Genomic DNA, 25495 nt, shown 5'->3' with positions numbered 1-25495 from the left:
ATGGGGTCGCACAGAGGCGGACACGACTGAAGCGACTTAGCAGCAGCAGCAGTAAATTTGAGAGGTGATCCAAGAATCTAAGCAGTGTAAGGGAGTGAGAAGAAGGCCAATAAATATCTTTTGGGCAAATGGGGCTGATTCTCACTGGCAACTCTGAGAAAAAATGTGAAAGTGTGGTCCATGGTCTGGCAGTATCATTTTCTCCTAGAAGTTTGATTAAAATCACAAATTCAAGGGAATTCCCTGGCTGTCCAGTGGTTAAGATTTGATGCTTTCACTGCCAGGGACCTGGGTTTGATCCCTGGTTGGGTAACTAAGATCCTGCAAACTCTGGCCAAAAAATATGGAAATGTCAGAATTTATGTCTTATTAATCTCTCCGGGTGATTTTTATGTGTTAGTAAATTTTGAGAAACACTATAGTAAAACATACTTTAGAACTGCCTCACTGAGGAGGGGTAGAATTGGAATATTTCGCTATCAAATCCCATCTCTCATTGGTTATAGATTGCTATGGGGAATGTTAAGTCTGCTGACATTTCCAGGCAAGGAGAATACTCAGGTGTTTAAAGTAGAAAGCTATGGGCTTGTATAGCATTTGTCTGCCAAAGCTTTCGTGAACTCTAGGATAGGCTGAGGGAATATGGGCAGGACACAGACAGGACCTGAATAAAGATTCATAACTTTTATCAGATTCTCATGTTTAAAAGTCTGTAAAGGACTTTCCTGGTGGTCCAGTGGCTAACACTCTGCACTTCCAATGCAGGGGGCCCAGGTTCAATCTCTGGTCAGGGAACTAGACCCCACATACCACAACTAAGACCTCGCACAGCCAATAAATAAATTTTAAAATAAAAACATTTTTTAAAGAAGTCTGTGAGCCCTCCCCCAAAGTTAAGGACTAATTACTTCAGCAGATGTTTCTTGAATGCCTACTATATACCAGGTACTATTATCAGGCATCAGAGATACCAAAGCAAATAGGAACTTTCAGGTGACAAAGAGACTGTAAAATAATTATTAAATGCCTATCCTTAAAGTTGAGGTAAAAAAAAAAAAATGCCCAGGCCTAATAGTCCACAGCTCTGAAAACCTAAAAATTTAATTTTTCCAATCTCAGAATATTTGAAATATTGATGTAAATCTAGTAATTTACAGGGAGCCCAGGTTGGTTGAGGCATTATCTTCTTAGTTCAGTTCAGTTTAGTTCAGTTGCTCAGTCGTGTCTGACTCTTTGCGACCTCATGGATCACAGCCCGCCAGACCTCCCTGTACATCACCAACTCCCAGAGTTTACTCAGACTCATCTCCACTGAGTCAGTGCCATCCAACCATTTCATCCTCTGTCGTCCCCTTCTCCTGCCTTCAATCTTTCCTAGCATCAGGCTCTTTTCAAATGAATCAGCTCTTCACATCAGGTGGCCAAAGTATTGAAGTTTCAGCTTCAACATCAGTCCTTCCAATGAACACTCAGGACTGATCTCCTTTAGGATGGACTGGTTGGATCTCCTTGCAGTCCAAGGAACTCTCAGGAGTCTTCTCTAACACCACAGTTCAAAAGCATCAATTCTTTGGTGCTCAGCTTTCTTTATATTCCAACTCTCACATCCATATGACTACTGGAAAAACCATAGCCTTGCCTAGACGGACCTCTGCTAGCAAAGTAATGTCTCTGCTTTTTAATATGCTGTCTAGGTTGGTTATAACTTTCCTTCCAAGGAGTAAGTGTCTTAATTTCATGGCTGCAATCACCATCTGCCGTGATTTTGGAGCCCCCCAAAATAAAGTCTGTCACTGTTTCCACTGTTTCCCCATCTATTTGCCATCTTCCTAGTAGAAAAGTCTATATAGAAATCAAATTATTACTAGAAGTTGTAGTGGTGGTTTAATGTATTAAAGTGCACACTTGGATCTAGCCAGAAATCTAGTCAAATCCTCAATTTTGGTTTCACTATCCCTTTGCCCGGACATCAGTGTGTTAAAACATCTTTTCTTCAAAAATGTTTCATTCATATGAATGCCACAGCTCACAGAGGCCACATTCTGGTAGATCTAGCTGTCCATATTGCTTATAGAAATCTTCTGCTTGCCATCATTGTGTTTTAAAACTCAGAGAGTTTTGAACTCCTTTATTTTTATTAAAAATTTTTTTCTTTTGAGAACTGATAGGATTTGTTCTCTTAATCATTTCCATATATAACATACATCAGTGTTAATCACTTATCAGGTTGCATATATTCCTCTTACATCTGGGAGTCTGTACCTTTTGATTACCTTCATCCAGTTCCCCACTTCTGTCAACTCCCCACCTCTGGTAACTACAAATCTGATCTCTTTTTCTATGAGTTTATCTTTGAAGTATAATTAACCTATAAGACTATAGTTTCTGTTACACAACATAGTAATTTGATATTTCTATACATTTCAAAATTATCACTACAATAAGTCTAGTTACGAAGTCACCACAAAAAGATATTGACTATATTCCCTGTGTTGTACATTTCATACCAGTGACATTTATTTTGCAACTGGAAGTTTGTACCTTAGTCTCCCTCACCTGTCTTTCTTCTCCCCACTACCCTTCTGTCAGGCAACCATCTGTTTTTTTCTCTGTACCTGTAATTGTTTCTAGTTTATGTTTGCTCATTTGTTGTTTTTTAGACTTCACATGTAAGTGAAATCATACCGTATTTGTCTGTCTGACTTATTTCACTTAGTGTAATGCCTTCTGGGTCTATCCAAGTTGTTACAAATTACAAGATCTCAATTTTTTTTATGTCTGAATAATATTCCATTATATATACATTATATATATAATATTTATGTATCACATTCTTTATCCATTCATCTATTGATGGGAACTTTGGTTGCTTTAAATTTTAACTACTGTAAATAGTGCTGGCAAGAACATAGGGGTACATATATCTTTTCTAGTTAGCATTTTCATTTTCTTCAGATAAATTCCCAGGAGTGGAATTGTTGGATCATATATTAGGTCTATTTTTAATTTTTTGAGGAATTTCCATGTTGTTTTCCATATGGCTTCAGGAAACCTCCCTTTCAAATAGAAGCTTGTACTCTTTAGTGGGCCCTAGCCTCCACTACCACCTTATGTTTTACACCAGGTCATCTTTTATTGTCAGTCACCTAGGCTCTGCAGTCATTTGAGTTAGCAACTTCAAGGGTTCTTTTACATAAAACACATGCCCTTAATACTGTGCTCCTAAAGTCACTCAGATAATTCATTATCTAGTACAGGGTCTAGGGCTTTCCAATAGAAACTTCTTCCACTGTAGGGGACTCCAGTTGGATCCCTAGTTGGGGACCTAAGATCCCACATGCTGCAGGACTACGGAGCCCACTTGCTCTGGAGCTGGTGGGCCACAACTAGAGACAATCCCTCATGCTGAAACTACTAAGCTTGTCCACAGGCAACTACTGAGCCTGTGTGCTTCTGTACCCGGGCAGCACCACAAATAAAGAGAAGCCCAGGCCCTGAGACAAAGAATCTGCACATCACAACAAAAAATCCTGCATGCTGCAAGGAAGATCCTATGTGCTGCAACTAAGAACCGATGCAGCCCAAAATAAGTATTTTTAGAAATTTCAAAATACTGATTACATGTCAAAATATTTTGAATATGTTGGATTATGTGGATTACTAAATTTCACTTTTCTTTTCAAAAAATGTGGCTACTACAAATTTTAAATTGCATGTTATGGCTCACAGTATGTTTCTACTGGACAGCACTGGTCTAGATTATGAGAGCTATTCAGGGGCTTGGAGAGAAGAAAATGAATTCTCCATTTATTACTTTTATTCTCACTGAACAACGTTCTTTATATATTCATCTTCTGTTCCAGATCCTACTCAGTCTGCATTTACAGCTTTCTGAGAGTAGAGAAAGGAAAGGAAAGTGAAGTCGCTCAGTCGTGTCCGACTTTTTGCGACCCCATGGAGTGTAGCATATCAGGCTCCTCCATCCATGGGATTTTCCAGGCAAGGGTACTGGAGTGAGTTGCCATTTCCTTCTCCAGAGAATCTTCCTGACCCAGAGATCGAACCCGGGTCTCCCCTATTGCAGGCAGACGCTTTACCGTCTGAGCCACCAGGAGAGAAAGCCGTTAAAACTGTTGTTGAGAGTTATCAACTAAGGATGTGCCCACAGGGTGGCAACTGCAAAGTTCAGATCACACACCAACGCGGCCCCCTTCCGCATCCAAACACCTGTGCTTATGCTCGATTAAAAACAACAAAAACAAACTTTTATTTCCTATTTTGGTAGGGAGAATTGATGGGGGCGGGGCGCCAGTATATAAACATAAACATTTCTGTTAAGTCAAATGTCCTTCACAAACCAGGGTAGGGGAAGAACGGATGAATTTCCTGAAGAAAGGTTAACGAAGATATGGAAAGGTCAATTTCTGGCTTGCTCGCTCCGTCTCTACTGGGCACGCAAAAAGAAAACACCAGGAAGACGGAACTTCAGTTAAAGGTGACACTGTTCCAAGTCTGAGGCACTGGGAAATGACGGCCACATCCCTAAAGTTATTCCAGTGTAGGGTTCGCCACACTAACTTTCCTCAGATGGGACCGTTCCTGCGTTCTACCTACAATAGTTTTCCGACTCTCCCGCCAGTTCAAGATCCTTCCCCGCCCTCGCCCACCTCCAAACCTTTCCGGGCCACCCCCGAAGCGCCTTACAGCCGCCATTTTACACAACACTATCGCGAGATATACTTAGCCGTCTCGAGCCTGACTCATTTACTTTCTTGCGAGAGGCTCTTCCCGGCTGTTCTCGCCGTAGCTGTGGAAACTGTCGCGAGAGCTGGTTGCCTTGGCTCCCTGTAGCTATAGCAGCCGCGGCGGTTAAGGATGCGGCGGCAGAAGTGGTGAGTGCGACACCCTCAGGGGGGCGGGGCCGGAGGTAACAGGGTGCTGGGGGGGTAGCGCCTAGGGAGGGGGTGGGGAAGGTCGGGTCGCGGGAGAAATGGGCCGTCGTGTGACGTGTTGGGTGGGAGCCAGGTCCAGTGGTTATAAGGACAGGGCGCCGGTCTGCACCAGGGCACGCGGGAAGGGCTGGAGCTGCCGCGAGGTCCAAGGGGGAGGAACCCGGGTGTAGAAGGGTTCAAGGGGCAGGGGCAGGAGTATAGGAGGGTGTGTGTGTTGGGAGCAAGATGGTTATGGGGAGTCAGAATTGGAAAAAGAGACCGGGCTACGCCGAGGAATAAGTGGGAAGAAATGGGGTACAGCGAGGAGGAGGGTATGTTGAATGGGAGCCCAGAGATTGGGCCCGGTTTGCTTTGCCCTGGCGGAGATGGGGCGGGGGGCGGGGGTGGAGCGGGGGGTGCGGTGTCAGACCTTCGCAGTTTACTGGGGTCCGCCTGAGACTAGTCCGGGACTGCGCGCTAAGACCTGGTTCCTTAAAGGGCTTGGCGGGAATGGTGGCGTCCCGGAACTTCACCGCCCCCCGCCCCTTCCAAAGAAATCCCCCACGGGCTCTGAGATGTGAATGGAGGGTCCGGGTGAAATAGTATTAGTTGGAAAGGTTCTTTCGGTGGAGAGACTATGAATGGGGTAATGAATGATTCCTGCTCTGAAATAACGTGTGGGATGGGGGCGGGAGAGAGAAATTCTTGAGAAAAAAAACTAAGATGTGCGTATTGAGTTGGAAGAAGGGGGTGTGTGCAAAGCTCACGTTTCTTTCCTGATTCATTCAAGTGTAGAATTTCTTTACGGTGTACTTATGAAATTATATATGCGGTGTAAACTCAGTTTAGATCATACAGTGAAAGAATGTGTAGTACGACTTTTAAACCTTCCATGAATATGATTTAAAAACTAAGAAAATGTGTCTGTTGCGGAAGCACCAGGCTGAGCACTAGGGATAGTTTTAGTTACTTGAATATAAAACCTTGTGTCTGTTGAGGTTCTTTGCCTTTTAAGAAATGAACGAATTTTTATTTTAGGAGACAGAGTTTTGAATATCTGTCAGTCTGGAAATAAAAGGAGTCTTCTAGGAGTTACATCACTGCGAGGGCAAAGCATTTACACTGAGTCTCAAGGAGTATTTTCTAGAGACAGGTTTGGACCAGTTTTCTTATTTCTAATGAAAACAGTGGTTTCAATTCAGGCATGAAAAATAATTTGTTCATTTCTATCTACACATGCAAGCTTTCTGATAATTTTTTCTCACTATTTTTGGTACGTTTAAATTTGCAAAAGCATAACCTCTCTTTTGATTATGTAACTGGATTTTTCCATGTTGAGGTTCACAAATTCATTAATTAGAATAATGGATTTTAATCCTTCTAGAGCTAGCTTTGTTGTGGTTAGTCATTGAACCTATTTATTTGATATATGTTAGATTAAAACTTAATTTGTAATGTTAGTAGCTAATCTTTAAAGTTGAAATGATTTTCTGAGGCAAGATAAAGCTTTATGTGGTTGAGTCCAAAAGACTTCTCCATGAATCCATTAAGAAGCTTTACTGAGTTCCTATTATGTGTAGAGTACTGTGCAAGGCATTGCAGGGGTTGGGGGAAAAGATAAATTCATTCATTTATCCTTTCAACAAACATTTATTGAGACCTCTCTGTATTTGATAACTAAGCCTTCTGGATACAAATACAAGTAAGCCTTCCCCTTAGCCTTGAAATTGCTCAGAGAGCAAAATAGAGTAGCAAATCATTATAATGTACTAAACACAATACATCTGTGAACACAGGCTTATGAAACAAAATTCTGGCCCTAGGGAGTACTTAGTTGACAAGAATAAAATGGAAAAAACTGTTAAAAAATTAGAAAATATTAAGCAAATTCTAAATTATGATGCATTAATAAAACATACTATGTTTTTCAGAAGAGATAAAATTAGAATGGAAGCTTGAGAAAATTAAGGGGTCAGTTCATAATATAATAGTCTTTTAAAAGTATTCTTAAACATCACTGAACATTCTTAAGTCAATAATAGTCATAAGAAGCATAAATGCTAACATTCTTTGAGTGATTATTAATGTCCTAGGCACATTATCTCATTTCATTTATTTTCCACCCCTCTTCCCGCCTCAATTTTCTCATTTTATCTTAACAACACTCAGCTGATACTAATACTTCAATTTTAAAGATAAGAAAATTGAAGCTTAAATCATTAAGGCAGTTGTCTAATATCACGGAGCTAGTAAATGGCAGATTAGGGACTGGAGTTGGAAATCTGTGCAACTGAAAACCTAAGGAGGGCTCCTTTCTTTTTGCAGTAAAGGAGCCTTGGAATGGGGATAGGGGGGCCAGACATTGAACATGGAATTGGCCAGAAGACTAAAATTCAGTCTCTCTTTATTCATAGATTTTGCTCCTTCAAATATTTACACTATGGGGGAACTAATTTGAATATTAGCATGATGCTAAATATGAGGTTTGTATTGTACAGAGAATTGAGTAAATTACCTTATTCATATTGTGTATAATTGTATAGGGAGCTTTGCTTGGGGAAATAGTTATAATAAGCAATTGTTAACATCTGTAAGCTTCCAGAAACTGATGATTTTAACAGTGGAAATGGTTATCTATATTCATATATAGGGCAACGGTTATTACAGCAGACTGAGGGATTTAGGCAAACATTTTTGTAGACTGCTGCAGTTTGGGGCTTTTTTTTTTTTTTGGTGTATTGGCTTTCAGGTTTTGCTAGTGTTATAGAACCCGCCTGCCAATGCCAATGTAAGAGATGTGGGTTTGATCCCTGGGTTGGGAAGATCCCTTAGAGGAGCTCATGGCAACACATTCCAGTATCCTTGCCTGAAGAATCCCTTGGACAGAGGAGCATGGCGGGCTACAGTCCAAAGGGTCATCAAGAGTCGGACATGACTGAAGTGACTTTGTGCGCGTGCACACACACACGCACAAATATTTGCTTTCAGATTTTTAAAACTATATTCCAAAGTCCGAAGTCTGATTTCCTGGTTGAAATTAAAATTTTATGTCTCCCTTTTATATTGAGGAAACTGAGAACTTTTAAATGACTTGCCCAGAGTCACACAGCTGCAGTGTCCCAGGTGTTTTTAAGAAATACATGCAGATTTGAAGGTGAGTCAGTGTTTTTTTTTTTTTTTTTCCCATTGAGTTGACTTTCTGCATCAGTCCCTCTATATAGATTTTAGCTGGAATAGCACGTGGGTGTGAATGAGATTCTCATGTTTTCTAACACCTTTTAACTAAGTGGGCTGTGTGCCTATGTTTTATGTAAGTTATTTTTGAGGCATTGAGACATTTTTCCAAGAAAGGTTTAGAGCAAGATAATGAAATGAGAAGGAGCCTTGAGGGGTGAGAAGGGAACTTCTCCAGAAGGGTTGAAAACTGAAAGCATTTGATGATGTGTTAGGAGGATGATGATCTAAAAGCTTTTCTTTAACTCCACCCATCACAGGAGAGCCTGGAGACTTTTTCTACACACACCCTCTGGAAAGGTTTTATCCACTGGAAAAAAGTATTTCTTTCTCAGCATTTCTATTAGCAATAGTAAATAGACATTGAACGATTTACTCTCATGGTAGGTGAAAAGTGATACCTCACTTTAGATTTCTGTCTCATTGATTACCTGTGAGGTTGAACATTTTCCTGTATTTATTTATTTTTTTATTAGGCAAACTCCAGGAGATAGTGAAGGACAAGAAAGCCTGCTGTGTTGCAGTCCGTGGGGTCGCAGAGTCGGACACGACTTAGTGACTGATGACAAATTAGGCAAAGAGTAGAATAAGCAGTTTGACGGAGAGAAATATAAATATCCAATAAAGAAATAAAAAACAGACTCCCAGACATAGAAAACTATCAAAGGGAGAAGGCAGAGTGGAGGGAGTTTGGAATTAACAGATACATGCTGCTATATATGAAATAGATAAAACAAGGACCTACTGTATAGCACAGGAAACTATATTCAAAATCTTGGAATAAAACCTATAATGGAAAATAATCTGAAAAACAGTCTGATATATGCTTGCCTATTTACCTATATTTGAGTCACTTTGCTGAAATTAGCACACCCATTGTAAAATAACTACTTCAGTTAAAAAAAAAAAGATGTGCAGACTCCTGTGATCTGAAAACTACAAATTAAACATTTTTTTGGTTGACCTTGTTTGTCTTTTTTAAAACATTTAAAAATCTTACAGATGTTTAAACTATATACTTAATTTGAAGGAAGAGAAAAAAAGTACATTCTTTAAAAATAATGACTTTATGTGGAGGCCAAGAGGCAAAGGTTCCACTTCCAGAACTATCCTCTTTGATGAATTTTCCAGTTCTTTTTGTATGCATTATATGCAATTTCTATTTATAATTTCTATGTCTATATATATCTTTTTAAAGTCAGTGGAATGGTATTTTTTCTGCAGCTTTTTTTAAAGTTAGCAATATGCTTTTGAAATCTCATCCTGTCAGTGCATACTTTTTAACAGCTGATTGTATTTCAGTTTGAATGTAAGTAATCTATTTAGCTGTTTATTTATCTACAGACATTTAAGTTGTCTCAGATTTTTGCAGTTATTGGGAACACTGAAATGAACATCCCATATTCTTGTCTCTTGTGCAAATGTTCTATGATGCCTCTAGAATAGGTGCCTAGAATTGTTGCTAAGGTTTACATGTTTTTAGTTTTGAAATATACAGCCAGTTTGCCTTTCAGACAGTCTATGTGCCATTCTTTATTCCACCAGCAGTTTATGAAAGTGCCTCTGACACTAGATATCAGTCTTGTACATTTTTACTAATGTAAAGGCAGATTTTTACATTTTAATTTGTAGTTTTCAGATTACTTTTTAGTTTGAGCATCTTTTTGTTTGATGGGCTGTTTATATTTCTGTCTTTTGAAATTGCTTGTTCTGTTCTTTATGTATTTTTTAATTGGATTGTTTTCTTTTACCTATTGATCAACAAGAACTAAGAACTCTTTATATTTATATAGATGCAGATCTGTATTTTAGTATCTGTTACGCATATTTTCTCCAGTGTGTTGCATTATCTATAGTGCCTATTGAGATACTAAATTTTTTGTATTTTACACAAAAAATGCAAGTCACATCTTTTTCATAATGGCCTCTGGATTTTGAGGACTTGCTTAAGAAGGCTCTTGGGACTTCTCTAGCAGTCCGGTGGTTAAGAGTCTGCCTTTCCACAGCAGGAGGCATGGTTTTAATCCCTGGTCAGGAACTAAGATCTCACATGCCACTCGGCCAAAACCAAAAAGTTGGGGAGAGGATAGCTAAATAAAGTTGATCGGGTTGAAAATCTATAATAGAATGTATAAATATTAATGGTGTCTGATGTTTAATCATACATATGGAAGAAGCTGTTTTGTCTGATTATTATTATGCCTGGGGAGAAGCAATAACTTTTCAGGAGCAATGTTCCTTCACGACTCTCTTCTGAAGGGAAATCCTGACATGTAGACATTCCTGAGTTAAGCATTGAGGAGAAGGTTGGCATAGCAGAAAGAACGTGAGCTTTGGAATCAAAGCAAACCTTGGTTTCCTTTCCAGTTGTTCAGTTATTAGAATTGTAGTCTTTAGCTCATTGTCGTAGCTGCCTCTGTAAAACAGTGTGCTCAAAAAAACGTATATCACATCAAATAACATCAACTGCTCAGAATTGATATTTTTGTGCAGCTGTATTACATGGTACAAATATTTGATGACTGAAAATCATACTATTATATTTAGGAGATCTGAATTAATGTTTGCTGCTGACCTGTCAGTAACACTATTCAAATCACAGGGTAGGAGAACCAAGAACCTAGGGTTATAACCATATAGAAGCACCTTGAAGCATGTTAGAAATGCCAAATTAGAACCTACATCTTAACCAAATCCCAAGGTGATTCATAAATACCTTAAAGTCTGAGAAACAGTGATCAAATGTGCAGTACCTGAAGGAAGGTGGTAACTCCAAGCTCAAAGCAGCAGGAGTTGAGGTGGTAGGAGCTATAGAAAATTAGGCAGCAACATGGGAAAAAAAAAAGAAAGAAAATTAGGCAGATACTCATACTGTGGTTCCAGATGATTCATTTATTCATTATGTAGGGTCATCTCATCAAGTTGGGGGATGCAGGGAACATCTTCCAGGAGACAGGACTAGCAGGATCCTGATTGGGTGGCTGGACACCAGCGAAGGGGTTTAGCATTACAGCAATAGCTTTAGTCTCTGCAGGACTCTCGGCTAGCTGTGCTGTTCAGTATGCAGACCACTAGCCACATGTGGCTTTTAAAATTAAAGTAAAAATTCAGTCCTTCAGTTGTACCAGCCACATTTCAAGTACACAGTAGTCACATGCGTCTACTGTATCACACAGTGAAGATTCTGAACGTTTCCATTAGTGCAGAAAGTTCTGTTGGGCACCACTTGAGAGGAATAGGTAGAGATACCAAGGTAGAATATCTGCTTTAAAGACTGTGTCAGAATGGCCAAGTACAGAAGGTAGAGAAAAACCTAGGAATTGCTGCTCACATATAACTTACCATCCCATTCTAGAACCTTTCCATTAGTGATAGCTGCAGATAATTCCCTGCGCTGTTAAAGTTTGGGTGTACCTGCAAGTGAAGGCATCAAATAAAAGGTGAGAGAGGGCAGAAGCTGAGGAAAACGTTCTGGGAATTGTGGGTATTAAGTAAAGGGATTTTCCAGACATACATTGCTGAGCATTGGAAAGAGGAGGAATGGCTGGGTATGGAGTTAGGAAAATCATAAAAAGTACTTAAGTATTTAGCTGCTAGTAAAACAGTATTGTTCCCAGAAGAAATAATACTGAATAAATTCTAATGTCCAGATTAATGCTGAGTCGGTCACTGATTTGATCACATCCTCGCTGAAGTGTTTAAGTTGGCTTATCAATATTAAAAATAAGAACACTTTTTTTTTATGTTTAATGAGAATTAGTGGGAAAGCAGAATTCAGTTTGAGGTTCAGTTTTCAGTCTTTCTCCTTAGAGAATACATCTATAGAAAAGGCTATCCAAATTCTATTTATTTTTGTTTTGGAGACAGTGCCATATAGTATATTTGTAAGTTGTTTATCTTTTTTTAATTGATGGTTTATAGCAGACACATACATGAATATGCTTTATAAGTCAAGACCACTGTTTAAGTCACAAATAGTGACTGCTAGCAAGTTATTTTGAGTAGGAAATCTTTATGAACCAAACTGATTATGATTTTAATTGGGCAAATTATAGAAGTCTGATTTAGAGTTTTTTTCTGTGCTTCCTCTTAACAACTCATGAAAAGAATCAACAACTGCTTTTAAAAATTCAATTTGGAGTTCTTATTTCACAATGACTTTCATCCTTTTTTTGCTTTATTTCAATAGATAGTTGCTAAACATCTGCTTTAAAAACAAATTTTATCAAGATATAACAAACATGTCATACAACTTGCTCATTTAAAGTGTACAATTCAGAAGTTACTGTATGTCCATAGTTATGCAACTGTCACTTCAATCAATTTTATTACATTTTTATCACCCTGCAAAGAAACTGTATATCCATAGGCAGTTATTCTCCTTCTCAAACTCTCCCTCCCTTAGGAGCTACTAATTTACTTCTATCTCTGTAGATTTACCTATTCTGAACATTTCATACAAATGGAATCATAAAATATCAATATATAGTCTTTTGTGACTGACTTCTCTCATTCAGCATAGTATTTTCAAGGTTCATCCATGTTGTGGCGTGTATTAGTATTTCATTCTTTTTATCACCAAAAATATTCTGTATTCCCTTATATGAATAAAGCACATTCTTTTTTATCCATTTGAATTGTTTCTACTTTTTGGCCATTGTGAATGAGGCAAATGAGGTGCTTAGCTCACAAAATAAGAATACTAGGGGTTGTGCAGGTGCAAAATTTAAGGAAGTATTCACTCTTAGGGTTGTGTAAGTACAACCCTACTTGAGAGTGAGGGCCTCCTTAAGTTTTGCACCTGGGCGCCTCCAGTTTCCCACCAGTCTTGGCAGTGTATTGGCTTTCCTTGAGCTTCACTGAATAGCAGCCAGTTTAAAAAAACTGAGTCAAAAGCTGTACTTTGCTTTTTGTCACTTTCCTGTTCAACAGTTTTCAGTGATGTTCTATGGACTATCAAAGAGTGACCTGTGATTCTAGTTTTATTTCTAGTTAGATTTCCACTGTCGTCTTATTTTAGCCAGTCTAAACTACTCTGTATTCCCCAACAAGTCAAAAATTCTTCTGTTACCCTGACTTTGCCCAGTGCTGTTTTTTACCTGTGACTGACACATTGATCGAAACCTGTTTCTAGTGGCATTGATGACGGTGAACCTGCTGTTTGAGCCTAAGGCACTAAACTTGTTCAGGTTCTAGTTCCCAACATTATCTAGTTCCCCTGGTTGGGGAACTAAGGTCCAGCATGGTTTATAAATAGAATCCTCTGCTGTGCTGTGTTTAGTCAGTCAGTCATGTCCGACTCTTTGTGACCCCATGGACTGTAGCCTGCCAGGCTCTTCTGTCCATGGGATTCTCCAGGCAAGAATACTGGAGTGGGTTGCCATGTCCTCCTCCAGGGGATCTTCCCTACCCACAGATTGAATCCAGGTCTCCCGCACTGCAGTCAAATTCTTTACCATCTGAACCACCAGGGAAGCCTGCAAATACTAGAGTGGGTAGCCTACCCCTTCTTCAGGGGATCTTCCCAACCCGGGAATCGAACCAGGGTCTCTTGCATTGCAGGTGGGTTCTTTACTAGCTGAGCTACCCAGGAAGCCTCAGATAAAATCCTATACTATATAATTTGGGGGGCTTGCCCTTTTTTTTTTTCCATTCAGCATTATTTCCTGGAGATTCATTCAGGTTGTTGCATGTATCAATATTTTGTTTCCTTTTTATTGCTGAGAATTATTCTCTGATAGGCCTATACCACCATTTGTTTAAACATTCACCTGTTCAAAGATATCTGGGCTGATTCCAGTTTTGGGCTGTTACAAAGCTGCTGTGAACATTTGTGTACAAGTTTTATGTGAACATGTTTTCATTTCTCTGGGATATATGTCCAGGAATATAATTGTTGGGTTGTATGGTAATTGTGTGATCAGTTTTTTAAGAAACTGGCTGACTGTTTTTCAGAGTGGCAGTAAAATAAATTTTACATTCCCATCAGCAGTGTACCAGTGATCCAGTTTCTTTGCACGCTTTTGGGTATTTGGTGTTGTCACTACTTTTTATTTTAGCTATTCTGATAGATGATATTCTATAGATATTCTGATAGATGCTTTGTGGTTTTGATTTACATTTCCCTAATGGCTGGTGGGCTGCTGTCTCTGGGGTTGCATAGAGTCGGACACAACTGAAGTGACTTACCAGCAGCAGCAGTGGCTGTTAATGGAGAAGGCAATGGCAGCCCACTCTAGTACTGTTGCCTGGCAAATCCCATGGATGGAGGAGCCTGGTGGGCTGCAGTCCATGGGATTGTGAAGAGTTGGACACGACTGAGCGATTTCACTTTTCACTTTCATGCATTGGAGAAGGAAATGGCAACCCACTCCAGTGTTCTTGCCTGGAGAATCCCAGGGACAGCGGAGCCTGGTGGGCTTCCATCTATGGGGTCGCACAGAGTCGGACACGACTGAAGCAACTTAGCGGCAGCAGCAGTGGCTGTTAAACATCTTTAAACATGTTAAACATCTTTTCACATGTTTGTTTGCCAACTGTATACCCTTTTTGGTGAAGGATCTTTTGTCTTGTACTTATTTTCTAATTGTATAGTTTGAGTTTTTACTGTTGAGTTTTGATAGATCTTTGTATATTCAGAGTACTAGTTCTTTGTTGAATATGTGGTTTGCAAATAATTTCTCCCAGTCTGTAGCTTTTCTTTTCATTCTTTCCCCTGGGCTTTTATTGTATAAAAGTTTTTAATTTTGATGAGGTCAAATTTATCCATTTTCCTTCATGAATCAAGGTTTTGGTGTCAAGTCTAAGAACTCTTTGCCTGATTCTAGATCACAAAGATTTTCTTCTATATTTTTTCGTAAGAGTTTTATATTTTACATTTAAGTTCTGGATAATTTTGATTTAATATTTATATTAGGTATGAAGTTTAAGTTTAATTAATTTCTTTGCAATGGAATTTTAGTTGCTCCAGCACTATTTGTTGAAAAGGTTTTCCTTTTTCCTTTAAATTGTTTTTTCATTTTTGTCAAAAATCAAACTATGTCTTCCTTCATTGGCAGGTGGATTCTTTTACCACTGAGCCACCTGGGAAGCCCTAAGAATATTTATGTAGGTCCTAAATTTGGGGTTCTCTATTCTGTTCCATTAATCTATGTATCAGTATCACACTCTTTTGATGACTAGAGCTTTGTAATAAGCTTGATATTGGGTAGAATAATTCTTTTCACTTATTATTCTTTATCAAGATTGTTTTAGCAGTTTTAGAGTCTGTACCTTTCCATGTAAATTTTAGAATAAATTTGTTTAAGTCTTGAAAAAGCCTTACTAGGATTTTGATAGGTATTGCATGAAACTTATATATTAATTTGGGGAGAATTGACATTTTTATCATGTTGAGTCTTCCAGTCAATGAACAAGCCTGTTTATTTATGTCTTCTTTGATCTCTTTCTTTCAGCATTTTTTAACTTTCAGCATACAGACCCTGTACATGTTTTTGGTAAGTGTATATGCTTAAGTATTTAATTTTTTAGAGTGATTGTAAATGGTAATATGTTTTTAATTTCGATTTCTGCACATCTTTTGTTAGTACAATTGACCCTTGAACAACACAGGTTTGAACAATACAGGTCCACTTATATATGGATTTTTAGAAAAAAATACATACTGTAATACTACATACTCTTCCTTCAGTTGAATGGGAGGGTATGGAGCCATGGATACTGGCAGGTGACTGTAAAGTTATGTAGGGATTTTCCACTGCTCAGGGTGTCTGCTTCGCTAATCCCTGTGTTGTTCAAGGGTCAACTGTATATAGAAATCGATTGATTTTTGTGTGTTGATCTTATATCCTGTGACCTTATTATTACTTCTAGGAGTGTTTTTGTATATTCCTTGGGATTGTCTATATAGACATTATGTCATTTGCAAATAGAGTTTTATTTCTCCCTTTCCAATCTGTATGTGTTTTATTCCTCTTTCTTGCTAATTACAGTGCCTAGAACTGCTGATATCAAATATAATGACAGCAGACCTGCTTGCTTCATTCCTTGTTGACGTCCTTTAATGGACCGGAACCTGGTGGTCCGGAGTCAACGATAAGAAAGTAAAGGAGAGAGAGAAAGGCTGATATTCCCTGTTTTACACAGAAAGCCAATAAAGCCCCTGGCACGAGGCTTGCTCTGTTCACGGAGGCCTCAGGTGCCCTCTCGATGGGGTGAAGGCGCAGAGCGCCTTCTCTAGAGGGTCTTAGAAACCTGGGCAGGAAAGTGAACTCAGAGAGCCTCTGCGCTCCAAAGAAATAGCCTGAGAGAGGGAGAGAGAAAGAAAGACATGGAGACCAGAGCTCTGATGGAACAAAGGTGTTTTAATCAACATGGTGTAGGCATATATACTATCTTACAAGGTAGTTATTCTCAGCAAAGATAAAGATTAAAATTCCAGACTTACAAAACATAGACGATCCATATTAAAGAGAGAGAGAGTTGTAAACAATCACTTTTACCATATGGTTCACAAGAAGGAAGACGGTACTCATCACTGTATAGAAAAACTAATGAAGGAAATGCCTGGATTCTTCAGCCCCCGGGGAGAGGCTTGCCTCTCCTCTTAATTCCTGAGTATTCAGGAATTAATAAGGAGCAGAGAATTCCTGACAGATCCAAAACAGCACACAGGAAGCCTCCTGTTAAATACTTCCTGACAGTTCTTGTTTGTTGTTGTTCAATCACTAAGTTATGTCTGACTCTGCGATCCCATAGACTGCAGCATTCCAGGCTTCCCTGCCCTTTGCTGTCTCCTGGAGTTTGCTCAAATTCATGTCCATTGAGTTGGTGATGGCTGTTTAATCTTTTCATCCTCTGCCGCCCCCTTCTTTTGCCTTCAGTCTTTCCCAGCATCAGGGTCTTTTCCAATGAGTCTGCTCTTCGTATCAGATGGTCAGTATATTGGAGTTTTATCTTCAGTATCAGTCCTTCCAAAGAATATTCAGAGTTGATTTCCTTCAGGATTTACTGGTTTGATCTCCTTGCAGTCCAAGGAACTCTCAAGAGTCTTCTCCAGCACCACAATTCAAAAGCATCATTTCTTCAGCACTCAGCCAACTCTTCACATCTGTACATGACTACTGGGAAAACCATAGCTTTGACTATATGGACCTTTATTGGTAAAGTGATGTGCTTTTTAATACGCTGCCTAGGTTTGTCATAGCTTTCCTTTCAAGGAGCAAGCATCTTTTAATTTCACGACTGTAGTCACTGTCTGCAGTGATTTGGGAATCCAAAAAAATAAAATCTGTCACTGTTTCCACTTTTTATCCTTCTATTTGCCATAAAGTGATGGGACTGAATGCCATGATCTTAGTTCTTTTTGAATGTTGAATTTAAAGCCAGCTTTTTTACTTTCCTCTTTCATTGTCACCAGGAGTCTCTTTAGTTCCTCTTCACTTTTTGCCATAAGGGTGGTATCATGTTCATATCTGAGGTTGTTGATATATGTCTTGGTTATAACCTCAGATATGCTGATGACACCACCCTTATGGCAGAAAGTGAAGAGGAACTAAAAAGCCTCTTGATGAAAGTGAAAGAGGAGAGTGAAAAAGTTGGCTTAAAGCTCAACATTCAGAAAACGAAGATCATGGCATCTGGTCCCATCACTCCATAGGAAATAGATGGAGAAACAGTGGAAACAGTGTCAGACTTTATTTTTTGGGGCTCCAAAATCACTACAGATGGTGATTGCAGCCATGAAATTAAAAGACGCTTGCTCCTTGGAAGAAAAGTTATGACCAACCTAGACAGCATATTCAAAAGCAGAGACATTACTTTGCTGACTAAGGTCCATCTGGTCAAGGCTATGGTTTTTCCAGTGGTCATGTATGGATGTGAGAGTTGGACTGTGAAGAAGGCTGAGCACGGAAGAATTGATGCTTTTGAACTGTGGTGTTGGAGAAGACTCTTGAGAGTCCCTTGGACTGCAAGGAGATCCAACCAGTCCATTCTGAAGGAGATCAGCCCTGGGATTTCTTTGGAAGGAATGATGCTAAAGCTGAAACTCCAGTACTTTGGCCACCTCATGCAAAGAGTTGACTCATTGGAAAAGACTCTGATGCTGGGAGGGATTGGGGGCAGGAGGAGAAGGGGACGACAGAGGATGAGATGGCTGGATGGCATCACTGACTCGATGGATGTGAGTCTGAGTGAACTCCGGGAGTTGGTGATGGACAGGGAGGCCTGGCGTGCTGCGATTCATGGGGTTGCAAAGAGTCGGACACGACTGAGCAACTGAACTGAACTGAATCTTGATTCCAGCTTGTGATTCATCCAGCCCGGCATTTCCCATGCTGTACTCTGCATATATGTTGAATAAGCAGGGTGATAATATACAGCCTCGTTGTATATTTCCTAACCTTAGGGGGAAAGTGTTATTTCACCTTTAAGTGTGGTGTTAGCTTCAGGCTTTTGTCTAGATGCTCTTTATCAAGTTGTAATCACATATTTAAAAAATTTCAGGTGAAACTGTTTCTTCTATGGTGCTTTTTCTTATTCCCCCAAGCTAGTATTTACCCTCCATATTTCAGTAGCATTCGGCTTATATTACTTTTATTGAATTTTTACTTAATTGTATTCTGGTTGATTTGTGTTCATCCATCCCTCCTTCAGACATACGCACCCTCTAGGCTATGAGGGCAGATGCTGTTTTATTAATTTTTATATCAGTAGCTTATAGTAGTGTGCTGGCACTGTTGACTTGTTTGATTGAGTGAGGGAGTGAATGAAAGAATAATTGAATAAGAGAATGAGAAACTCTTATAGGGCTGAAAATAGTTTTTAGTGATCAGAGTATGAATTTTGGAGCTAGACAGAATTCAAATCTCAGCCCTTCAATTTAATGCTGCTGTGTGAAGTTGGTCAAATTACAAAGTATTTCTGAACCTTAATTCTCTTATCTGTGAAATTAGGATAATAATAGCCTACCTGAACAAATTAAGTGAAATACTACATGTTAATTCTCAGTATAATAGCTGTCATGTAATAGGCACTCAAATTTTAGTTTTCCTTTGTTTCTTCATTGAACTGTTGTAAGTATTAAGTTATAGTGATTGTAAAAATCACTTTGTGAACTGCATCAGTTCAGTTCAGATGCTCAGTCGTGTCCAACTCTTTGCAACCCCATGAACTGCAGCACGCCAGGCCTCCCTGTCCATCACCAACTCCCAAAGTCCACCCAAACCCATGTTTTAAATTTTGTACATGTTTGTGTTAAATACAGTCAAACTAATTTTGATGATGTTGGCTTAAGAGGGAAAAATAGGGACATGAGAAAATGGAGAAGGTTTTCTCCAACAATAACTTCTGTTGAGCAATACCATGTACCAGCCACTCTGCTCAAACTTTACATGCAATGATTCATTTATTCTTTACAATAACCCTATGAAGCACATACTTCCTCTGAAGGATTCTTTCTTAGTTTTTTAATTATAGTTTCCTTATCTCCACCCTTTCTAAATAAACCTCAGGAATTGGGCTAATACAATTTAATGCAGATTTCAAACTTTGTATTAAATATGAATAATAATAATTATTTCTTTTTTAAGCTCTCATCTTAGTATTGGGGACTGCATATCTTAGGTTAAATCTTCATTTTTTCCAGTAAATCTTAGTAATGATATTTATAGGCAGTTTGGTTCCAGAGCACCACAATAAATAAAAAGAATACTGCAATAAAGTGGGTCAACTGAATTTTTGTATGCCACTGGATATGAGTAAATATAATTTACTATATGATATACTGTATAATATACTGTAAATATACACAGTATACTGTAGTCTTCTAAGTATGAAATAGCATTATATCTAAAAAATACACTTCTTTTCACTGTACTGTCAGACTTGTGGGATCTTAGTTCCCAGACTAGGGATTGAATCAGGACCGTGGCAGTGAAGGTCCTAACCCTGGACCACCAAGAAACGCCCTCAAATATACATATCTTAGTTAAAAAAGACTTCATTGCTAAAAAATGCTAACCAACACCTGAGCCTTCAGTGAGTTGTAATCTTTCTGCTGTTGGAGGGTCTGCTGCAGAGTGAGCCTTCAGGCTGTTGAGGTGATGGTTGCTAAAGCTTAGGGCGGTAGTGATAACTTCTTAAAATAAGAGAACAACGAATTTTGCCACATCAAGTGACTATTCCTTTGACAAATGACTTCTCTGTACTATGCAATGCTGTTTTGATAGCATTTTACCCACAGTAGAATTTATTTCAAAATTGGAGTCAGCCTTCTCAAAACCTGCCACTGTTTTATCAACTAAGTTTGTGCAGTATTCTAAATCTTTTGTTGTCATTTCAGCAGTCTTCATAGCATGTTCACCAGGAGTAGATTCCATCTCAAAAAACCACATTCTTTGCTCATCTGTAGAAGTAACTCCTTATCTGTTCAAGTTTTATCATAAACCCCTCAATCATCCATGAGGGTTGGAATAAACCTCTTCCAAACTCCTGGTATTTGACCTGTTCCCATGAATCACAAATATTATTATTATTATTATTGATCACACCTCATGGCTTGTGGGATTTTAGTTCCCCAACCAGGGATCGAACCCAGGCCCTTGGCAATGAGAGTCCTAACCACTGGACCACCAAAGAATTCCTCACAAATACTCTTAATGACATTTAGAATGATGAGTGTGCTTTCCAGAAGGTTTTCACTTGACTTTGTCCAGATCCATTAGAGGAATTACTATCTATAGCAGCTATGTGTGTGCGAGCTCAGTTGTGTCTGACTCTTTGCGACCCTTTGGATTGTAGCTTGCTAGGCTCCACTGTCCATGGGATTTCTCAGGCAAGAATACTGGAGTGGGTTGCTGTTTCTTCCTCCAGGGGATCTTCCCCACCCAGAGACTGAACCTGCATCTCCTACATCTCTTGCATTGCAGGTGGATTCTTTACTGCTGAGCCATCGGAGAAGCCCTGAAGGGGTGTGCAGTACATTCTGAATCAGACCTGGGCCTCCCGCATGACAGAAATTCTATCACTTAACCAGCAATGCAAGCAGCATGGCAGCTATGGCTTTACAAAATGTGTTTCTTAAATAATAATGAAACTGCACACCCAGATTGAGACTGATCCCATTGTCTTTTAATCGAGATCACACGCCTGGTCTCAGAACTTAATGAAGCTCAGGTTCTCTATGTCTCATTGCAGAAAGAATTCAGTGAGGGACAGAGCGATAGATAGGAAGTGGATTTATCTAGATACACAGTCCATAGACAGAGTACAATCCATCTCCAAAGGTGAGAATGGCCTTAGGAGAAACACTCTCCACAGATAGAGTGTGTGGTTAGTTTTAAGGAGTGGGAGGATTTTGGGGAAGGGGCAGAGGTTTCCAGGAATTGGACCACTGCTCACTTTTTGACCTTTTATGGTTAACCTCCAAAGTGTCATGACACCAGTGATACTGTAGGTGTGTCATTTAGATGCTAATGTATTAATATTGCAGTGAGCATATAATGAGGCTCAAGATTCATGAAAATCAAATCTTCTGCATCTTGGACCTAGCTGGTTCTGGCCGGTTTGTGTCTTATCCTCAAGGGCTATGTCATACTTTTAGAGGCTATTTCCTTCCCTCCTGTTTTAATAAGACCTGAAAGTCAAAATTTCTCCTTGATCCATGAGCTACAGAATGGATGTTGTGTTAGCAAGTATGAAAACATTAATTTGGTCTGTCTCCATCAGAACTCTTAGCTGACCAGGTGCATTGTCAATGAACAGCAATATTTTGAAAAGAATCTTTTTTTCTGAGTTATAGGTCTCAACACAGGACTTAAAATATTCAGTAAACCATGTAAACGGATGTGTTGTCATCCAGGCTCTGTTGTTCCATGTACAGAGCACAGACAGAGTACTGTTTTCAGTTGCTCAGTTGTGTCCAGCTCTTTGTGACTCCATGGGCTGCAACACGTCAGGCTTCCCTGTCCTTTACCATCATCTGGAGTTTGCTCAAACTCATGTCTGTTGAGTTGATGATATGATCCCATGTCATCCTCTGTTGTCCCCTTCTCCTCCTGCCTTCAATCTTTCCCAATCAGGGTCTTTTCCAATGAGTCAGCCCTTCGCATCAGGTGGCCAAAGTATTAGAGCTTCAGCTTCAGCATCAGTCCTTCCAATGAATATTCTGGGTTGATTTCCTTTAAGATTGACTGGTTTGATCTCCTTGCTGTCCAAGGGACTCTCAAGAGTCTTTGCCAACACCACAGTTCGAAAGCATCAGTTCTTCAGAACTCAGCCTTCTTTATGATCTGGCTCTCACATCCGTATGTGACTACTGGAAAAACCATAGCTTTGACTATATGGACCTTTGTTGGCAAAGTAATGTCTTTGCTTTTCAATATGCTGTCTAGGTTTGTCTTAGCTTTTCTTCCAAGGAGCAAGCATCTTTTAATTTCATGGCTGGTGTCGCCATCCATAGTGATTTTGTTGAAGCCCAAGAAAATGAAATCTGTCACTATTTCCATTGTTTCCCCATCTATTTGCCATGAAGTGATGGGACTAGATGCCATGATCTTAGTTTTTTGAATGTTGAGTTTTAAGCCAGCTTTTTTACTCTCCTGTTACACCCTCATCAAGAAGCTCTTTGGTTCTCCTTTGCTTTCTGCTATAAGAGTGGTGTCATCTGCATATCTGAGGTTATTGATATTTCTCCTGGCAATCTTGATTCCAGCTTGTGCTTCATCCAGCCTGGCATGATGTACTCTGCTATAAGTTAAATAAACAGGGTGACAATATACAGCCTTGATGTACTCCTTTCTCAAGTTTGAACCAGTGTGTTGTTCCATGTCCAGTTCTAAGTGTTACTTCTTGACCTGCATACAGGTTTCTCGGGAGACAGGTAAGGTGGTCTGGTATTCCCATCTCTTTAAGTATTTTCCACAGTTTGTTGTGATCCACACAGTCAAAGGCTTTAGTGTAGTCAGTGAAGCAGAAGTGGATGTTTTTCTGGAACTCATTTTCTGTGTTCCAACAAATGTTGACAATTTGATCTCTGGTTCCTCTGCCTTTTTGACTTCCAGCTTGTACATCTGGAAGTTCTCAGTTCACATACTGTTGAAGCCTAGCTTGAAGGATTTTGAGTATTACCTTGCTAGCATATGAAATGAGTGCAATTGTGTGATAGTCTGAACATTCTTTGGCATTGCCCTTCTTTGGGATTGGAATGAAAATTGACCTTCTCCAGTCTTGTGGCCACTGTTGAGTTTTCCAAATTTGCTGACATATTAAGTGTAGCACTTTAACAGCATCATCTTTCAGGATTTGAAATCGCTGACATTCCATCGCCTCTACTAGCTTTGTTTGTTGTCATGCTTCTTAAGGCCCACTTGACTTCATACTCCAGGATGTCTGGCTCTAGGTAAGTGATCACACCATTGTGTTTATCCTGGGCATTAAGATCTTTTTTGTATAACTCTTCTTTGTATTCTTCTTAATATCTTCTCTTTGTTAGGTCCCTACCATTTCTGTCCATTTGTTGTTCCATTTATAGAATACAGACAGAGTAGACTTAGCATAATTCATAAGGGCCCTAAGATTTTTGAATCAGTAAATGATTGTTGGTTTTGACTTAAAGTCACCGACCGTTTTGAAACCGAGCAGGACCCTGTGGGGCCTTACCAAGTACATAAGCCCTGTTTCTTGTTTGTAGAAAACGTTTTAGTCTCCTAGGCCTTCCCTAGGAGGCAGAATTCCACAGAGCAGACTCAAGTAGTTACTGATTAGAGAAGTGAGGAAATGCAGAAACAAAGGAAAAGCAATCAAGCAAAAAAAGTAATGATAGCTTAAGCTATAGTTCAGTGATAAAACAGAATCACAAGACTCTTAGTTCCTCCTGAAGGGATATACGTAACAATATGACACATATCTTTGAGTTGTTCTGCAGAAACTAAAATCCCCACCCAGATGTAGGATGGTGACTGTATACTAACCATAAGCACTAGACCTTAGATGCAGTTCAGTTCTGTTGCTCAGTCATGTCTGACTGTTTGCAACCCCATGGACTGCAGCACACCAGGCTTACTTGTCCATCACCAGCTCCCAGACCTCACTCAAACTGATGTCCATCGAGTTGGTGACGCCATTCAATCGTCTCATCCTCTGTCGTCCCCTTCTTCTCCTGCCCTCAATCTTTCCTTGTATCAGGGCCTTTCCCAATGAGTCAGTTCTTCGCATCAGGTGGCCAAAGTATTGGAGTTTCAGCTTCAGCATCAGTCCTTCCAATGAATATTCAGGACTGATTTCCTTCAGTATTGACTGATTTGATCTCCTTGCAGTTCAAGGGACTCTCAAGAGTCTTCTCCATCACCACAGTTCAGAAGCGTCAATTCTTCGTCCCTCAGCTTTCTTTATAGTCCAACTCTTCACATCTGTACATGACTACTGGAAAAACCATAGCTTTGACTAGATGGATCTCTGTTGGCAAAGTAATGTCTCTGCTTTTTAATATGCTGTCTAGGTTTGTCATAGCTTTTCTTCCAGAGAGGAAGTGTCTTTTGATTTTATGGCTGCAGTCGCCATCTGCAGTGATTTTGGAGCCCAAGAAAATAAAGCCTGTCACTATTTCCAGTGTTTCTCCATCTATTTGCCATGAAGTGATGAGACCGGATGCCATGGTCTTAGTTTTTTTGAATGTTGAGAGTTTTAAGCCAGGTTTTTCACTCCTTTTTCACTTTCATCAATAGGCTGTTTAGTTCTTTGCTTTCTGCCATAAGAGTGGTGTCATCTGTGTATCTGAGGTTATTGGTATTTCTACCAGTAATGTTGATTTCAGCTTGCGCTTCATTCTGCCCGGTATTTCGCACAGTGTACTCTGCATATAAGTTAAATAAGCAGGGTGACAATATAAAGCCTTGACATCCTCCTTTCCCAATTTGGAACCAATCTGTTGTTCCATGTCCAGTTCTAACTGTTGCTTTCTGACCTGCATACAGATTTCTCAGGACGCAGGTAAGGTTGTCTGGTAGTCCCATCTTGTAAAGAATCTTTCACAGACCCTAGACTGGTTGGAACCAGAAGGTTGATGATTAAAATTTCTAAAATGTCATCCTGTTACCTCATCATTGACCAATCAGAAAAAAAGCCCATAAGCTGATCATGCACTCTGCAACCCTCAATTCTAATGTTGCCTTTAAAAACCCTTGCCTGAAAGCCAGCAGGGAGTTTTGGTCTTTTGAGCATGAGTTACCTGTTCTTGCTTGGTGCCATGTAACAAGTGCTGTACTTTTCTTCACCACAGCTTGGTGTCATTAGATTGGCTTTGCTGTCTGTTAGACAGGTTGAATTTGGTT

General features: G+C 39.5%; 1 protein-coding gene and 1 pseudogene across 11 annotated transcripts in view; one reads left to right on the top strand and one right to left on the bottom strand.

The window, feature by feature from the left end:
- Positions 1-4399: 4399 nt before the first annotated feature.
- The window catches only part of USP54 (ubiquitin specific peptidase 54), a 130166-nt gene continuing 109070 nt past the window's right edge, over positions 4400-25495 (top strand). For 7 of the 11 annotated variants that reach the window (XR_011253018.1, XM_069572082.1, XM_069572084.1 and 4 more), the window contains exons 1-3: positions 4763-4892; positions 8000-8085; positions 15620-15661. The gene's annotated coding sequence lies outside the window, so the exon portion shown is untranslated. Of the gene's footprint in view, positions 4893-4987; positions 5264-5969; positions 6085-7999; positions 8086-15619; positions 15662-25495 lie in introns of those variants that run through there. The other 4 variants (XM_069572072.1, XM_069572070.1, XM_069572074.1 and 1 more) reach the window with 4 other exon arrangements.
- On the bottom strand, positions 16205-25454 carry LOC138429945 (tigger transposable element-derived protein 1-like; annotated as a pseudogene).

This window comes from Ovis canadensis, chromosome 25 (genome assembly GCF_042477335.2).
Source record: "Ovis canadensis isolate MfBH-ARS-UI-01 breed Bighorn chromosome 25, ARS-UI_OviCan_v2, whole genome shotgun sequence".
NCBI classification, from domain to species: Eukaryota; Metazoa; Chordata; class Mammalia; order Artiodactyla; family Bovidae; genus Ovis; species Ovis canadensis.
This window is presented reverse-complemented; position numbering and strand designations above follow the sequence as displayed.